This window comes from Crinia signifera, chromosome 3 (assembly GCF_055691185.1).
Source record: "Crinia signifera chromosome 3, ASM5569118v1, whole genome shotgun sequence".
Classification (NCBI taxonomy): Eukaryota; Metazoa; Chordata; class Amphibia; order Anura; family Myobatrachidae; genus Crinia; species Crinia signifera.
This window is the reverse complement of record NC_139219.1, coordinates 150,121,599-150,140,535: the sequence shown is the minus strand read 5'-3', so window position 1 is coordinate 150,140,535 and position 18,937 is coordinate 150,121,599. Positions and strand designations below refer to the sequence as shown.

At 40.1% G+C, this 18,937-nt stretch overlaps 1 protein-coding gene across 7 annotated transcripts in view; it reads left to right on the top strand.

Annotated features, from left to right (window-relative positions):
• The first annotated feature begins 1,989 nt into the window (after positions 1-1,989).
• The window catches only part of TMEM200A (transmembrane protein 200A), a 136,660-nt gene continuing 119,712 nt past the window's right edge, over positions 1,990-18,937 (top strand). For 6 of the 7 annotated variants that reach the window (XR_014471702.1, XR_014471701.1, XM_083176745.1 and 3 more), the window contains exons 1-2: positions 1,990-2,167; positions 2,541-2,874. The gene's annotated coding sequence lies outside the window, so the exon portion shown is untranslated. The remainder of the gene's footprint in view (positions 2,168-2,540; positions 2,875-18,937) is intronic. The other variant, XM_083176746.1, reaches the window with a different exon arrangement.

Genomic DNA, 18,937 nt, shown 5'->3' with positions numbered 1-18,937 from the left:
AAAGACATGGTTCTAGTGTTCTATAATTTTCTCTTAGAGGCAAAATGTATTGAATATTCACTATTACACAATTTAAAGTTAAAGTGTATACGTTTACAAATCTGTCATATATATATATATATATATATATATATATATATATAGGAAGAGAGTTGCAGTACAAACTGTAACTTCAGTTTAGTTAACACTAAGAATTGATAATGTGCAGCTGTGCATAAAGGTGCCAGCAGATGTCACTATATGGTTTCACAAAAATCTTATATGTGAATACAAACAGCATTAGCATGATGTACTGATGTACTGTACATACTGTACCTGTCAGATACTTGCAAACAGTTATTTAACGATTGCACGAAGGAGAATCACTGCTATCTCGTAATCTACAGAATAAGTCTTACAAACTATTTAATAATATTAAATGCAGTGATATATTCATACTTGAAAACATTCTCTGATTTTTGGGGGGATATTGTTGCAAGTCTTGTTTGCCGAGCACATAACATAAAATAATTATAAAAAGTATTTTAATAACTTAATTATAAAAATGAAACAACAATGATTTAATTGTGAACACGTTTCTGGACAGATTGCTCCTTATCAGAGCTGGGGGTATGTCTGCACACTAAGGAAATTATATTTATATGATCAGTAGATGCATTCCCCACATTTTAATCAATCAGTTAGTGATTTCCTTTTCTTTCTTGCTTGAACACGTTTCTGGTCCAGCAAGAGCCAAATTTTAATAAAATACAGAAACACTGTTTGTGAGTTTCTAAAGGCCACCATACTCTAGGGTGATTCCCATGAAATTTGGGATTTTTTCATGCGATTGCGACCATCAATTGCATGAATAGAGTCCAACTTGCATGCGTTTGACAGCAGGTCCGATGTGCTGTACAGTCCTGCGCGCATTGCATCGGAGCCTGAGAGTCTCACCGGCTGCAGAATCAATCTGTTGGACTGGCTGGGATCGCATGCAACATATTGCATGCAAAAGGATCGCATGCGGTCCTGCTGCCCGGGGAGGTCCAGGGTGGCTCAAGAGAGGATTGCGGGCAAATTCACGTGGGGGAGAAGTTGCCCTAGTGTATGCCCAGCTTACAGTAGTTTAGTTTGTTTATATTATTGTAGCAACTTGTAAATATGTATTGTATTTATTATTGTATTATTGCATGTCATAATAAGTTCTAAACAAAACAAAGCCAACTACTAACAAATAGACCAATCAAAATCACGGTGAGGGCTAGAAAGGGTAAAAAATGAGGAAGCTCTGTCATTGGGTGTGACTGGGATGTACAGTATAGTAAATCCGGACAGTAAATATCAAGGTCAATTACTGTGCTGCATTTCTAATAGCTCACATTTTGTGCTTTATATCACCAGCGTTCTCCTCTGAAATTCTAATATCCTTTTAAACAATTCCTCATATTTTCCCCTTTAGGCTCTCACATAAAAAAATTCTGTTAAATAACCAACATATAAAATATTAATAAATATTACATGAAAAACATGGAGTGGTTACCGTGGAAACATGTATCATTAAAGCCTTAATTAAACTTACAGTATACTGTTTGCTCTGTACTTAAGAAAAATCAAACTGTGCTTATAATGATCTGACTATTATTGCTTGATGTATTCATTGCTTAAGGGGGTATATACAGCAAGAACTAGAGCAACATATAAATATTTTAGAGAATGTATAAGTCATTTATATTTACATGCTGAACCCTTTCAAAATAGCACAAGTTGGACATTTATTAATGTAATGATATCATAGTTCCCTGTGAATTACAGGAATTAATATTACCTATGGGTAAAAGTGGCCCATAATAACCTATATATATATATATATATTTTAATATAATTATTTTGGAATTTCTAGGAAATAGAGCTGCACATCTTTTTTTTTTTTATCTTAGTGTGGGTGCCTGCTCCCCCCTCCTATTCTAATGCTCCTCCTAGCAATTCTTCCCCACCTCCTCACTCTTCCCAGTGATAGCTGAGTGCAGTGATGATCAGTAGCAGGGAAAGGAAAGCATTGCCTTGTAATTCTACACTGCCCAGCAAGACAAGGGACTCCAGAGCCAGGACGGTCAGTTTCACCAGCTGCCAGCAAGAAGTAACCTGTGGAAAAGCAGAGACAGCAAGTAACAGCTAGATGTAACTGGTAAGTTTGTTACACTTTTGAAAATGTATCATCTGTTTTATAAATGAATGCATACTGTAAATACACACATATATGCAGGGAGTGAGCACATATAATGGGATGTACAAAAACTGGCTAAACACTTGTTGAATCTGTGATTTATTTTGTGGACAATTGTGCTTAGAGATAGATTTGTGCTTATATGGCATTACCAAAAAGCTGTATTGTAGAACAACAGGTTGAAACGCACAATAAAGTATGAATTAAGGTTCTACTTGGCATATACACGTTTTGTACACTTGTGGATACACAGCTTGGAGCACAGTTGATGTAAGTGGCAGGGTTTGTCAGTATTTCTTTATTTAGATCTGATTTCCTGTTTTCTGTCCCCTAGGGAACATGGTCTTTTTCTGGAGTTAATGATATGCGCAGTGGACTCACCTCTTTCCTTCTGGGTCCCCTATCATTTAACTCTTTCTAGGAAGCTGTGTCTGGATATTCCTGTGTTCACGAGCTGCCACAGGACAATGGATAATAAATGTACTGCAAAGATGCATCCCAGCTGAAAAGGCAATCAGAGAGGCTCAGCCTTGGCATCCACTTGCCTGATGTTCTGCCTGCTGGAAACACGTGTCAGGGCTCGGGCTAGGCTCTCGCCATCCAGCCTCCCATCCCCATGAGGCCAAGGAGGACAAGCTAACTGGAAGGTTCACTGTCACTCTATACAGGTGAGACCAATACACTCAATCTGCCTGGAAGCCAGGGATGCGACAAACTGGTAGAATGAGATTATCTAATTAATTGCTGTTTTATGTCACCTGGGATCACAAGATCCTGCTTGCTCAGCTTCACTCTGCTCTCTTATATTCAATTATTTATAAAGCAAAAGGCAATTGCATGGAAGTTTGATTTGTACAGATGGGTAGGCTATTAAAGTTATGTTTTTCCTATGCACTTTTTCCTGTATCCTGGTCATGTCATGTGATCATGAGGTCAGTTCAGTTGAATGTATTTTCCATCAAGGTGCTATTCCTAGTAGGCATATAGGCACTTAGGGAGCTGTTACTGTATATTCCTACTTCAAAGAAACAATGATTACTGGAATGGGTAAATATGTACTTTACTTACCTGTCTCTTTAAAGTATAATCATACTGGTTCAGCAAGAAAGATTCAATAAACTGTCTGAGACATGTATAATATAAAAATCATGCATCATATTTTCACATGTTATGGTGTATTATGCTGGACATACAGAGTAATACACTATCTTCTAACCCATTAGTGGTTCCATCAGGTATAATGAAATCAAATGATGACATGCTATTTATAGATGACTGGGAATATGTGCAGCAGTGTAATAAGGGAATAGCACATTACAGGTTCCTGACCACAATTCATTATCTGGGACAGGGAGGTTGTAACGCAGCCAGTGGCAAAGGTGGAATATTTTATTATGGTGCTTATCTCTCAGTACCAGAATGGAAGTACTAATTCATTTGCTGACATTACTAAACAATGTGTTATTTTATGATGAAAATAGGAGACCTCCTCTGCATTACATTGTCATCTGTTACAGTGTTTAAGAAAGGTTTTTTTTTTTATGAAAACCCAAAGTTGTTGACACTAAAGTACCAATATACATTTCCAGATAATATCTACAGATGTCTGCTATATTATTGTACTCTGATTCCCAGCTGAGAACTGATGTAAAGAGAACACAGCAGTGCAACTAATATACAGTTCCATGTCATGTTATCCCAGTTTTACATTTAGAGTAAATAGAAAGGTTTGAAAATATATTATTTTTGAGACATACTCTTATTGGTCACATTACTAGAATATACAGTGAATAGTTTAACACAAGCTATACTTTATAAAACAATGCAAAAGTTGTAAATATTGCAAGGAAAAGGGCGACCATAGTAATTGTGGTATCAAGAAATACATAATAATTACCATAGCTAATTTGCCATGCCAGGGCGAAAAATCCCATCCTTTGAACTAATTATTTTACTTTTCTCCTAATACTGCAGACAAAAGTAGTTATTACTTCCATCTCTGTTTATGCTATGCGTGAGCACTGCTAAAAGCCATGTGTTCACATAAGGACATCCAGCTTGGGGTTGGACTGGCCCACATGTATACAGGGGAAAGTGCCCCCTCCCCCCAGATCAAATTCCAGACTGTGCATTTAAATTAAACATTATACATATGTTACCTTATACTGCACAGTGGTGTTTTCTAGTACATTGCATGTGCTATTCAGTATTTACTATACTCTCTGGAGACTGGTCACACTCCTACCACTGCATTTCCCGGGTAGGCCCTTTATGCTCCAGCCCAACATTGGATCCAGTGAAGCCTCTCTGGTGGTACTGGCCCAATGTTGAAGATATGTCATAGTTGCCTACCCTCCTGCATTCTGCAGGAGACTCCCTGAAATATCAGCAATCTCCCTCTCTCCCTCATTAGTCCAGCAATCTCCCTCATTTCACCTAGCCCACATTACACTGTTACATTTTTGGGTAAAAAAAAGAAAGAGAGATAGATACATTTATATTGAATCATCAGCACCATCTCCCAGCACTTTGGAAAGTATAGTAGCTCTCACTAACTGCTTTGGGGCTCATCTACATTTGGATAGAAGTAATTTTAAATTACACAACCACGCTTCTAGGTGCCACGTTCACAATCTCTTTTCACAATCTCTCCATATATGGAACTAGACACGCCGTTTGGGTGGAGCAAGACAAGCCCCCTCAATGGTGCGCAACTGTAATCTCCCTGAAACTAGTTTTCAAAAGTAGGCAAGTATGAGATATGTAATTCCATCTGGAGATTGTTGAATTGATTATACTAATTCCATAGAAGTCTGTGGGGACTGCAATATGCCTCGTTAATACGTTATTTCACACACATTAATCCTACTCAATTTTTTCCAATATTTGATGTATGTTTACTGTAGTAAAAAAACATATGCTAAATAGCCTGTTAAACAGAATTATGGCACATGTTACATCTGCCCCACCTGCAGTGCGGCATGGTTCTGTCCATCCCCAAAAATTGCAGCCTTGCTAACAGGTCTGATCAGGCCCATTTTCCAGATATCAGTAATATGAAATCAACAAATTATTCTTACACATGTGTAAGTCAGTAGCTATATATCCCTAGGCAGATAAGATTACAAATCCATATTGTTTATCTGTTGGTTCATCTATCTGTAACATTTACATAGTTACTCCAGGTTATTTTAAAAATCCCCAAACCCCAATTTTATGTAATTTCTGTCTAGCCTGTTCCATGGTAAATTATAGCAGAATCTAGGTAATAGTAATAATGATTTTCTCTATTTGTTGTTAAATCGGTTTATATTTGCTGGAATGATTTTAATAGAATATGTATGCAAAAGAGCAATTTAAATGGCAGCAATTTACTAATTTACATAAATAGCTTAGGAATAAAGGCTACCCTGTTTGATATAAGTTATGTATGCTTTATTTTCTCAATGTAGTGTGAGTCAGATTTTAAACAACATTTTGGCAGACTCCAGGGTACAAGCGCTTGTTATCTGTAGTCAATTTCTGTTTCCTCTGGAGCCTTGGGCCCAGTTTATAGAGTGGTGCTTTGGTTGACTACTCCTTATCTCTCTGTCATGCAAGTGAGACTTCCCTAAGTACTAAAACCTAAATACTTATTGATAAATCAGTCGAGCAGTTGATATTTATTTGGAAAACATATATTACTCAGAAAATAAACTGTTTAAATGTTTAAGAGTTCAAGGAAATAAAAATAGTTTATATTCTTCAGATAGTGTATTCATTCCCTGTAACAAATTTCTAGGTTCACTTTTACCACTTTAAAATACTGCTTGATGGGTTCTTTTCTGAAATTAATTTGCTTTTAGTGAATCGGCATCTTGCAGATATTTGTCACACATCAATTTTTCTCATCAAATGCTGTGAGGTCTTCAGTAATATCACAGCAGTTTAGAAGCTATCGGTGCCATTAGCTATGGCTAGGTTTTATGAAAGTTTGGTACACTTCTTAAGGTGTCATCCAGTTGACAGTCATCAGATCAACAAGAGGATGTTGATGGGTCGAACTGCTGATATTCAGCATTTATGCATGCTCATCGTGATAGATTGACCATTTTAACAATCATCATGTCTAGTCAGATGATCTATCGACATGACGAACTGTCGAGAAATCCTTCGTTGTGGTCTAGTGGCTTACCTGTCCCCAACAGCAGCAGCGGCTCCTGCTTCTCCTTCCAGGACCTGGTGATGTTGTGAAACTCACTTTCAGGTGAAAGCATTATGGTGAAAATATTTTACCCTAACCATCAGCATCCTGAAATTTCATGGGCGAGATTTAATGCCACCCGAGTTCAGTGGCAGTGCGAGATGCCTATCTCGGACGTTTTTTTTTTAAGGGGAATTTACTTACAAAGCATTGTTTTGTGTGGAAGTTAAAACCCCTTAAAACAAAAACATCCGAGTTCGGCAGACATCTCGCACTGCCGCTGAACTCGGGTAGCATTAAATGTAGCCCCACATTTATAATATTTGCTATTAAGAGCCAATTAGCTCTTGGATATCCCAGCATGTACACTCCCAAAGAACTCATAAAAATCTGAGGTACTGAGATTTGGAGAAATGGTAAATCCAGTCAGACAGCAGACATATCTCATTATGCCTTCTTACTTGGGATGGGACAACAAAACCCTGCCAGAAACAGGTAATTAAACCTTGGCAACATCCCTATATAGTTTGCCCATGTATGGTTAAAACCCTTGCGATCTGCTTGCGATCTGCATGCGATGCCGACACGATGTTCACTATATAGTCAACATTGGAAGGCATATCTTACTGTGTGTACACACTATTACAATGGCATGTGCATGGTGGCATGTTCCAGATCTCCAGCCACCTGAATGGCATGATACAGTAATGAATTAATTGACTGAGTCAGCAAGTGGGAGATTGTAACAGCAGTTTGTGCTGTGCAGAGAATGTTGACATGATTATAATGTAAATGGTGACTGTGTTGATATTCATCATGTAGTAAGTGTTAAAATGTTGACATATAATCCGAGTGGTCGCTTACCTGTTCTAATGGCTGCAGCAGCCTCACTGTGGATTCTTGGTCTCGGCAGTTCCCTAGCCGTAATGTATAGCTTCTAACAGCGGCGTAACTAGTTTTTCGGCGCCCCCCTGCCGACAAGTCAGGAGGCGCCCCCCTGTAAAAAAAAACGGAGCGGAGGGGAGCTGTGGTACGGCGGTCGGGAGGGGGGGTTGTGTTTCTGTGTGTGTGTTTGTATGTATGTGTAACGTGTTTGTGTGTGTGCGCGTGTGTGCGTTACCTCTGGCCGGCTGGCCGCATCCGTCTGCGCCGGGTCCCGGGCGGCTCTCCCGTTACTGCTGCTAATGAAAAAGTGACACTTGGAAAATGGCTGCCCCCATACTGCAGACGAAAAACTGTCTGCGGTATGGGGGCAGCCATTTTCCAAGTGTCACCTTTTTGTACTAGAACAGCGCTGCGGCTGCCGGGACTCGGGAGAGCTGGGACCCGGTGGTGCACGGTACGGCGGCAGAAGGCAACTATCATCCCGCAGCCCCCCTGGCGCCCACATACCCTCAGCGCCTCCCCGCCACCGCAGGGGCTGCGGGACGATAGTTACGCCACTGGCTTCTAATCACAACCCTAGTGCCTTAAACTGCATACACATGGGGGGATGCTGGCCTCTATGCTGAGCGCGTGCTAAGCACAGATCGCTCAACCCCTCTTGCGATGCTGTGTACTGAGCGATCGTGCTGAGCGGGGTTTTGCCTATTATTTATAAGCAAAACCCCCCAATCTAGCAGACAATAGTGGCGCGCAGGACATTGCTGCAGGGCATACACACAGAGTGATCAGTGCTCCATTTCTAGTCAGATCCCTTAGAAATGGGGCTGAGATCGCTCTGTGTGTATGCTTCCTTAACCCTAACCTTTCCTTCACAGCCTACTTGTCTGTTGTCAACATCATAACACTAAACATTTTGGTGTTGATATAATAAATGTTGACATTGTCATTGCTTACCTAATGGCTTCTTCCCCAGTGATGGGTACAATTTTTATTGTTGCGTAAAATTACGCTCAACGATACATACAAAAATGAATGCAGTATGACCACATATAGAATTATTGCTGATATACATATGAAAAACTCCTGTGGTAAATCAAATGCATTGTTCTATATAGACAGGCAACAGAGGGGGTTTTAGTAAAGGGAAAATGTTGGGAGTGACTGTGCTTGAGTTTGTTTCAATTGCATGAATTGGGTCCTTATGTAACTAGAGAATGGAGAGTTGTGTAAAATGGCACAGGAGTCTAAACCATTATCAGAGGCCAATTTCCAGTGTATTTGCCACTGTTCCTTAAGCTAAATCCTATCTCCATCATTTCTTAAGACCCATAAGTAATGATGAATTGCCCGGATGTACTGTATGAAAAATAATACCATAATAATTGTATTTATATATGGCTTTTCTCCCACAGCACAGCATATGCCATATACAGGTATACTGGATCATTCTTCCTGTGGGCAGAGCCAGATTGACAATGAGGTGGATGGAGCTGCAGCTCCAGGCCTCCACATAAAAATAGTCCCATCACCATGGCAGCATGATGATCACCAGCTGGCCACATGGTCGGCCATAAATCACAAGTATTAGAATTGCATTTCTTTTATCCACGCAAAATAATGCAATGTTATATATTTAGGAAGACAGTTGGGTTCTATTTGCCTGCATGAATTGGCCTCATCTCCTCCACGTGTGTGACACCTATAGATTATGTAATACCTTAAGAGGTAGAGTTTACTGAGCTGTATATGGCAATGTGCAAGTACAGCTGGAGCCGCTGTCATCAGAGTGGCTCCCATCGCGCCATTCCTTGCCCTGCGTCATTGCGAGTTGGCTAATGGGGCACTCGCACATCGGAGACACGCATGCACTCCATTCTCAGCTATGGACACGTCAGTATGTGAGACATGTGAGCATGTGAGACACTCACGCGTCCACATCCAGCGCCCTGCGCCCCGCAAGCAGCCACCAGATACTGCAATGTGGCGCGCTGGCAGGGAGGGAAAGTTTGGCCCTATCTGTATACTGGATAATGTTTCCTGTAGTGTGAAAACCTTATAACAGTAAGGTATGTTATACTGTACAGCATTCTCATTAACATTTGCCTGATAGTTCAGGTTCTAGCATATTTCACATACACTACATTAACCTTCTAAATACTGCTAAGCCGCAAACCTGCCTCCTGCATTGGGGAGACAGGAAATATATGTATTACTGACTTATTTCCTATGGCCTAGAGTTAGAGGGTTGTAAATTGCATGATACACCCATTACGGAGCGCTACAGTGAGATAATGCTAGCCTCCGCATTTCAATGCCATTTTATACTGATTACATAATGAGATTCCATGACATCCAAATCATAACTTCTATTTTGTGAGTTTAAAACCAGCTGTAAAGACTAATACTTCCGTTTTATATGGAGTAAAAACCATGGAAGCTAGACTGACATACACACAGCAAGCATGTTATAGTTGATTTATTATTATTATTATTATTATTATTATTATTATTATTATTAGCCATAATTATAATTCTGAAGTGGCCTTGCTGTGTTTCTTTATGGACATTTTGCTGAGTATAAAGTTACTGAGGGGTAGATGTATGAAGCAGTGATAAGGGATAAATGAGCCAGAGGAGAAGTGGCCCATGGCAACCAATCAGCACTGAAGTAGCATCTATAATTTGCACAACATAAAATTATACACAGCAGCTGATTGGTTACCATTGGCCACTTCTCCTCTGGCTGACTTCTCCTCCCTTATCACTGCCTCACACATCTACCCCACCGTGAGATAAATACTAGTTGTTAACTATACAGGCATCCCCTCTCCTCATCGAAATACATTGGTTCACCGATCAGGATATTTATACAGTAAACCATTTCTCTACGTCACACCATTTTAAAATAATTTATTATTTTACCTATGATATTTCTGGATGTGCCTAATACAGCTGATTAAGTATTAATATGCGGTAAGGGGAATAACATAAATCTTTAGGGCAAAAGAAAAAAAATATATAACTGCAATTCTGAAATCCATTTCCTTGTATAAGCTAAAGGCTAGTTCTACAATATGCCTAGAGCGTATCAGTGCCGGTGTGACAGAGATGTAGTGCTTACACTGCATGCTATGTACTGGAAAATCTCAAATCAGAGTGACATGTTTGTATGATATTAATCCAAGGAGGATCGTCGGTTCCACAGATAGCTAGGCAATTTAACACGCAGACAAGACAGCATAGTGGTGTCGTCTATAATGATTGTATACATTGCCGGGGAAGGTGAGGGTACATGTCTAGCTAAATAGGTACATCTCTGAATGTTAGCCTTTTGTTCCAATACTTGCATGTATGAAGAAGGAGACCTGTAACGCAGGGGAGACAACCATACAGATGATCATGGTGACTTTTTCACCTATGTACAGTATACACACATATATATATATATATATATATATATATATATATATATATATATATATATATATATATATATATATATATATATATATATATATATATATATAAAAAGTTATATATATATATATAGAGAGAGAGAGAGAAAGAGAGAGAGAGATACAGTATACATCACTATTGGCAGGCATAATGCCTATCCTTGCATTGCAAGCCCCTTAATGTTATAATTTCTAGGGGATGCGGTCACTAGGTCCCCCCTATTTAGATTGACATGCATTGGGCCGACCACGACAGGGTTTAGGTCGAGACCTGAAATAGGCCGCCATGTCTAAGGTCAAAGGCCGACACAAGCATTAGCAAGCAATGTGAAAAACTCATGTCGCCTTTTTGACTGTCGACCTTCCCGTTGTCGACCTAATGCTTGTGTCGATCTTCCAACCCTGTCGACCTTAGTCAAGATGACCTATTTTAGGTGTCGACCGAAGCCCTGTCGAAATTCAGTGGTCTACCCAATGCATGCCAACCTAAATTGGGTCGACCCAATGACCCATACCTTTTTCTGGCATATAAACTAGGATTAAATCACTCTTAGGTTTATGATTACTCAGTTCTGCATGCACCCATCTGGTACCAATGGTTAGGAGTAATACAAATGATGCATGTCCTTTTAAAGTGATCTACTCAGTGCAACAAATGGGTCACTCATTCAAAGTGTCTGACACAGTTATTCAATTGTCCCACATACAGAAGTGCTGAATGAATATGGCCTCAAGTTTGCAAATACATTTTAAATGATCTGAGTGACATATGCTATGTTATGCTAGAACATTTCATTATAAATCATACAAACAGTTCATCAGAATTTGTCCTTAGAATTCATATGTCCATATATGGTAAAAGGCTGCTACTCTAGGAACAGTATTGGCATTGTACACTTTTGTCATTGTGCATATTACAAGAGGACATTCTACGTATAGCGCTCAGAAAACATTACATTCAGCACTAAAGACCATGTAACTGAAAGCGATTCGAAGGAGTTTATTTACTAAGATGGGAGTTCTAGTGAAGATGGGATGTTGCCAATAGCAACCAATCACATTCTACTTATTTATTTAGCACCTTCTGGAAGATAATAGAATCTGATTGGTTACCCATAACAACATCCCATCTTTGATAGAACTCTCATCTTAGTAAATAACCCCCTAAATGTCTATTTCTAGTAAATCACAGCAATCCTAAAAGCAGCAAATAATTCTTGTTTTATGGAAGTAAATATGGGACAGTACATCAATTAAATAAAGATGTGTTACTCGATAAAGAAATAGAGGAGGCTCAAGTAAAGATAATCTTGAAAGCTTTGTTTTCTGACTTTATTGTAATACAGGTACAACACCGATCTTCTGGCATCATCAGTTCGAGCACTAAGCCAGATTACGGATTTTGCTTGATTTTCGTTGGTGTTCCCAGAATGCAGGGAGTCCCCTGCAGCTCGACCACCGCAGCTCAATTCCCCCTTCCCCCTTCCCCAACCCCCGCAGCTTGTATCCTGCTTACAAGTCTCGGCACCATGTCTCAGGCTCATGCCTGCAGCGTGCCCCCCCCCCACACCACAGCGTCACTTTTCCCTTCTGCAGTCCATTACCCTCCCACTACCTCTCTAAGCCCTCCTGCTGCCCTTCTACTGCTGTCCTAAACCCTCCCACAGATTATTTTAGTTAACATAAAATCCTACCTTCCCCCTGGCACCTGATCTGTCCGGAATAAAAGAGGTTCCGGGCCATCGGTTGCTGGTTACCAAATGGAGCTGCTGGTACCTGGGACTCGGTCATGCAGAGGTGTGTAGGTTTTGTTGTGTGTAAGTGTGCATATGTGCTCCATCTAGTGGCTGCTGGTGAACTATAGAGGTGGCGAGCAGTGGTTGGTTTTGATTGTATAGTAAAAAATAAATCCTGCATTATAAGGGTGATTTTTAGAGACTGCGCATAAGTATTTATATGCATGTGATGCTGTCTTGATTATTTGCTGGCCACTAGCACACAGCAGTGCGGGTAATTGGCGTAAGGCAGTGGGCCGTAGTCGCGCCCATGAGAATACCAAGCGTTTCATGGGCATTCCCATTAAACCCTAGGCTTACCATGGAGATTTGCCCGTTACGCGGTGGGGAGGCGGACAGATGTCATCAGCGGATGTCAGCTCTTCTGCCCGCTTACCAAACAGGACGTTCATAGATGTAAAACACCAGAGAGATGTCTTAGATCTGAGAACGCTTGTAAAATCGAATGATTTTGCCCCCGCATGCAAGTCATGCAAGGGGCGCAGAGTTCAGAGGTCATCTGGGAGTCTGGTATCCTTTATTCTTACAGTCCTAGAGTGCCACCTGTTACAGCACCATATTCTACTGTTCTTATTTCTTAAGATGAAGTGCTGAGCAACCCACCAGCTCGTGGTCATCGGATGACCCCTCTTGACAAAGGTGCAGTAGCACCAAAACGGCCGCCGAGGAGACGAGGATTAGAATGTTGGGTGTAATTTGACATGATGATGCATGTAAAGTATCTTCTTTGGGAATAAATATGCACTTTATTTGAATTATACATGAATTGGACTTGTGCTGGTCTCCTGTCTATTATCTTGGATACAATTTGGGAAATACATATAGATTATCTTTAGACCTGGCATGGTCCCGTAGTTGTTGCGGTTAGCATTGTGCGATCACATCTACTGGATATATATATATATATATATATATATATATATATATATATATATGTCTATTTCCCCCATTGTATAGGATTTGTTGTTATCCCCTCCCTCAAATTTATACCTTTATATACTTACCCACCCTCATTTATTGTATTGTATTCTATATATGAAAAAATAAATTCCTTTCATTTTTTACCAAGTACTATTTATATACTTTCTTGATTACTAAGTCACCGGGTTCTTAATACATTCAACTATATTTACATTTTCTTAGAGGCGGTACACCACCGTCCCCATTAGGACCTGTGCAGACACCCCATATACATAGGGGGAGTATTTTGCCAAGAGCTAACTATTTACCTCTTCTCTCCTGCTGTATTGTATACCTGGTGCTGATTACCCTTGTCTTTCTGTATCCATATATATATATATATATATATATATATATATATATATATATATATATATATATATATATATATATATATAGACATTGGATGGGCTCTGCACACACTAAATTAACTGATAATAAATAGTGGAGATTTGGTTCATGAATTGATCAATGCATTTAAGCCTGCAGCCCCCGTCAAGGGACCCCACTGTTCTGCAGGTCCTACCACTATCGCTGAAAATGGCTGCAATACACATAGCTATCACATCAATGTTTGATACCAGGCATGCTATCAGGTCTGAAGCTCACAGCAGACTTTGCTTTTATAGGTGAGCAGCTACCAACACACCTGTCACTAATCATCTAGGGAAATGGCTAACACAAGCTATGGAATCTTAGTTAAAAACAGGGTGCATGAGAGAATGTGACCACAATAAGACTAATTAAAAAAATTAATCTAATAAACAATATATACACTTAACATCGGCACTCACCTTTCCTAGTTTTGGGGTGCCCTATGGCTTGTGACCACATTGTTTAAACAGACATTGGATGGGCTCTGCACACACTAAATTAACTGATAATAAATAGTGGAGATTTGGTTCATGAATTGATCAATGCATTTAAGCCTGCAGCCCCCGTCAAGGGACCCCACTGTTCTGCAGGTCCTACCACTATCGCTGAAAATGGCTGCAATACACATAGCTATCACATCAATGTTTGATACCAGGCATGCTATCAGGTCTGAAGCTCACAGCAGACTTTGCTTTTATAGGTGAGCAGCTACCAACACACCTGTCACTAATCATCTAGGGAAATGGCTAACACAAGCTATGGAATCTTAGTTAAAAACAGGGTGCATGAGAGAATGTGACCACAATAAGACTAATTAAAAAAATTAATCTAATAAACAATATATACACTTAACATCGGCACTCACCTTTCCTAGTTTTGGGGTGCCCTATGGCTTGTGACCACATTGTTTAAACAGACATTGGATGGGCTCTGCACACACTAAATTAACTGATAATAAATAGTGGAGATTTGGTTCATGAATTGATCAATGCATTTAAGCCTGCAGCCCCCGTCAAGGGACCCCACTGTTCTGCAGGTCCTACCACTATCGCTGAAAATGGCTGCAATACACATAGCTATCACATCAATGTTTGATACCAGGCATGCTATCAGGTCTGAAGCTCACAGCAGACTTTGCTTTTATAGGTGAGCAGCTACCAACACACCTGTCACTAATCATCTAGGGAAATGGCTAACACAAGCTATGGAATCTTAGTTAAAAACAGGGTGCATGAGAGAATGTGACCACAATAAGACTAATTAAAAAAAATTAATCTAATAAACAATATATACACTTAACATCGGCACTCACCTTTCCTAGTTTTGGGGTGCCCTATGGCTTGTGACCACATTGTTTAAACAGACATTGGATGGGCTCTGCACACACTAAATTAACTGATAATAAATAGTGGAGATTTGGTTCATGAATTGATCAATGCATTTAAGCCTGCAGCCCCCGTCAAGGGACCCCACTGTTCTGCAGGTCCTACCACTATCGCTGAAAATGGCTGCAATACACATAGCTATCACATCAATGTTTGATACCAGGCATGCTATCAGGTCTGAAGCTCACAGCAGACTTTGCTTTTATAGGTGAGCAGCTACCAACACACCTGTCACTAATCATCTAGGGAAATGGCTAACATAAGCTATGGAATCTTAGTTAAAAACAGGGTGCATGAGAGAATGTGACCACAATAAGACGAATTAAAAAAATTAATCTAATAAACAATATATACACTTAACATCGGCACTCACCTTTCCTAGTTTTGGGGTGCCCTATGGCTTGTGACCACATTGTTTAAACAGACATTGGATGGGCTCTGCACACACTAAATTAACTGATAATAAATAGTGGAGATTTGGTTCATGAATTGATCAATGCATTTAAGCCTGCAGCCCCCGTCAAGGGACCCCACTGTTCTGCAGGTCCTACCACTATCGCTGAAAATGGCTGCAATACACATAGCTATCACATCAATGTTTGATACCAGGCATGCTATCAGGTCTGAAGCTCACAGCAGACTTTGCTTTTATAGGTGAGCAGCTACCAACACACCTGTCACTAATCATCTAGGGAAATGGCTAACACAAGCTATGGAATCTTAGTTAAAAACAGGGTGCATGAGAGAATGTGACCACAATAAGACTAATTAAAAAAAATAATCTAATAAACAATATATACACTTAACATCGGCACTCACCTTTCCTAGTTTTGGGGTGCCCTATGGCTTGTGACCACATTGTTTAAACAGACATTGCATGGGCTCTGCACACACTAAAATAACTGATAATAAATATATATATATATAGACACAGCGTTTATCCCCTGAGCGGGCACCCAGCTATTCACCATTCAAGGAGGCTGTGCTGAACACATCTGTCTGTGTGTGTATATATATATATATATATATATATATATATATATATCTATCTACAGTATATATAAAATCATGAAGTCTGCACTCACATCCAGTCCTGATCAACAGTGGGGTGGACTACTAGGGTCACACAACAAGGCTGCCAGTATATAGAAATTGTTGGGTTCAGGTGGCCACTTTGCAATGTACTGTATTCTGGTGGATCATGTCCCAAAACCCACAAGGAGGGGTGACCGAAAACTAATGCTTTGACCTCTGGAATCTAGACGGATATATAAATTGAATACAATTTTCCCACAGGGATTAAATGAAAACAATCTTCTGAATTGTTTTCTTGTGATTTGAATGCTGGTTGATTGACATGGAGTAGCCATATTCATAATTACAAACTCAACACTACAACATTTTTTCTTACCATTGTTTGTCTTTGTGTATGTGTGTTTATACAGTACTGTAAATGTATTTTTGTATATAATGTAAATATTCATGTATATAGTGCGTGCAGCATATGTACTGCTGTATTTCTTTGTTGACTTTTTTGAGTTTCATTAACTGCTGTTGGCTATGGTGTCCCTGCCCCGCCTTTCTTATTGGTCTAGCCCATATAACTTAGGTGGCATATATAATACATATTAGCTCTGATGACTTTGTGGCACTCTGACTGCATAGGCGCTGTGCGCCGCTGGTGCTATGTTGTGTAGATCGCCGGGTGGCTGGCCTGCATTCCAGGAGCTGAACTTTCGGCTCTGTGGAGCGCATGGCCATGCCACTTCTGGCCATACTGGATCTGGGCGTCAGTGATACATGCTGCTGGCCTGGCGCTGCGTGCGTTCCACCACACTGCTACTGACACCTCACAGACACTATGGGTAAGACTCTTTTTGTTAAATTGGGGGTACTTTATTTTAAATGCTGATCGATTTGTGCGGGCTTGTGACTTTAACCACACACCTGCTGATTAAGTAGCAATTCACTGACCATTTAGGGGGCACCCCAGGCAAGGCTTACTTGGCTGCCTTACACCTTGCTGCACAGTTGTAATATGTTTGTCTTGACTAAGGACCTGTTTGTTCGAAATGTCGACTTTACATTTGATTTGCTGAAGTATTAAAAAATCTTATTTTTGAGCTTCTTGGTGAGTGGCCTATGACTATATATATATATATATATATATATATATATATATATACAGTATATAGTGGGTAGACGGACTGGCACTCTCCTTTCCTGGGTCAGCCGCCCTGGTGTTTGGCTAAGCAATAGTTAGATGGGTAGACGAAAAAGCAGGCACTCCAGGGACTTGGTGTAAAACGTGTATTGAAAAATCAACAATGAAAAACAGCCAACGTTTCGAGGCAACAACGCCCCTTTGTCAAGGCAATATTATTAGTGTAAAACAGCAAATAATAATAATATTGCCTTGACAAAGGGGCGTTGTTGCCTCGAAACGTTGGCTGTTTTTCATTGTTGATTTTTCAATACACGTTTTACACCAAGTCCCTGGAGTGCCTGCTTTTTCGTCTACCCATCTATATATATATATATTTTTTTTGTAGCAACTGATTTATTATGCAATGATATATAAGAATGCAAATGTTCCTTATTCTGCAGGTGGCTGCTTAAATCACATCTGCAAGCTTCATGAATGTAATTATTTCCAGTTTAGTCTAGCTTCAGTTTTATGTGATAATATCAATTAAAATTAGATTTGAATGCTGTTATTAAAACTTTAAAAGTATATCTATTTTTCTTCTGTAAGGGTTTGATTTGTTATAAAGAGGAGGATGCACTAAAAATTTTACAGTAATAATACAGTATATCAGTATGGACCAAGCTTTTAACATAGTGGGGATGGGGTTCACACTAGATGCCCAGCTGAAAAATTCAGAATGTGCTCTTTTGTATTGCGCATGTACAGAAAAAATTAGTATATCTCCATCTGTATGTAGGCAAATTTGTCAATAACATGTCAGTATGACAATTTTTTTAACATTGTCCAGTTGGTACCCACTACATCCTTCGACACGTCTCCCATCATCTGTACATGGAGCTCCATTGGGAAATGTCGCTAGCGATGCCAGCGTTGCCCCCCCCCCCCCATGCCATTGTTTGTTGCTGCTGGCATCGGTAAGTTTGTATGCATTTGTCAAAGCCGGCATCACTGCTCGGCCCGTCAGTATCAACCTCACTTGTAACACCCAACCTGTAGTGTGTACCCAGCATTAGATTTATCTCCAAATTGTGCCTCTCTCCAACAGAGAGGGTTATTCATACCTGATCGTAGGGCTGCTAAAAAGCAGAGCCCTGTGATCAGATAGCTGCTGCCTCAGTGAAATCCTGCCCTATGCAGGACTGTGAATGGGCTGTGAAAATATTGGCGTCTGCAGATTGAACAGGTTGTTTGGGCCGGATCTGACATTAGAGGACTGATCTCTAATCTGATCTGAAAACTCCTGGACATGTCTGTGTTTTCACTGACACTCTTAAATTAAATAGAATAGAATCAACTTTATTGGCCATGTGTTCTTGCGCACACTAGGAATTTTTTGTGGATTACAGTGCAGCATCAAGCAGGGATGAAGGGGGGGGGGGGACATTACATACGTTACATTAAGACGTTACATGCGGGGGGCACATGCCCGCCAAGCTGTGCAGCGCCTAAGCAGCCATTCAGCGGCACCACTTGACATTGCAGC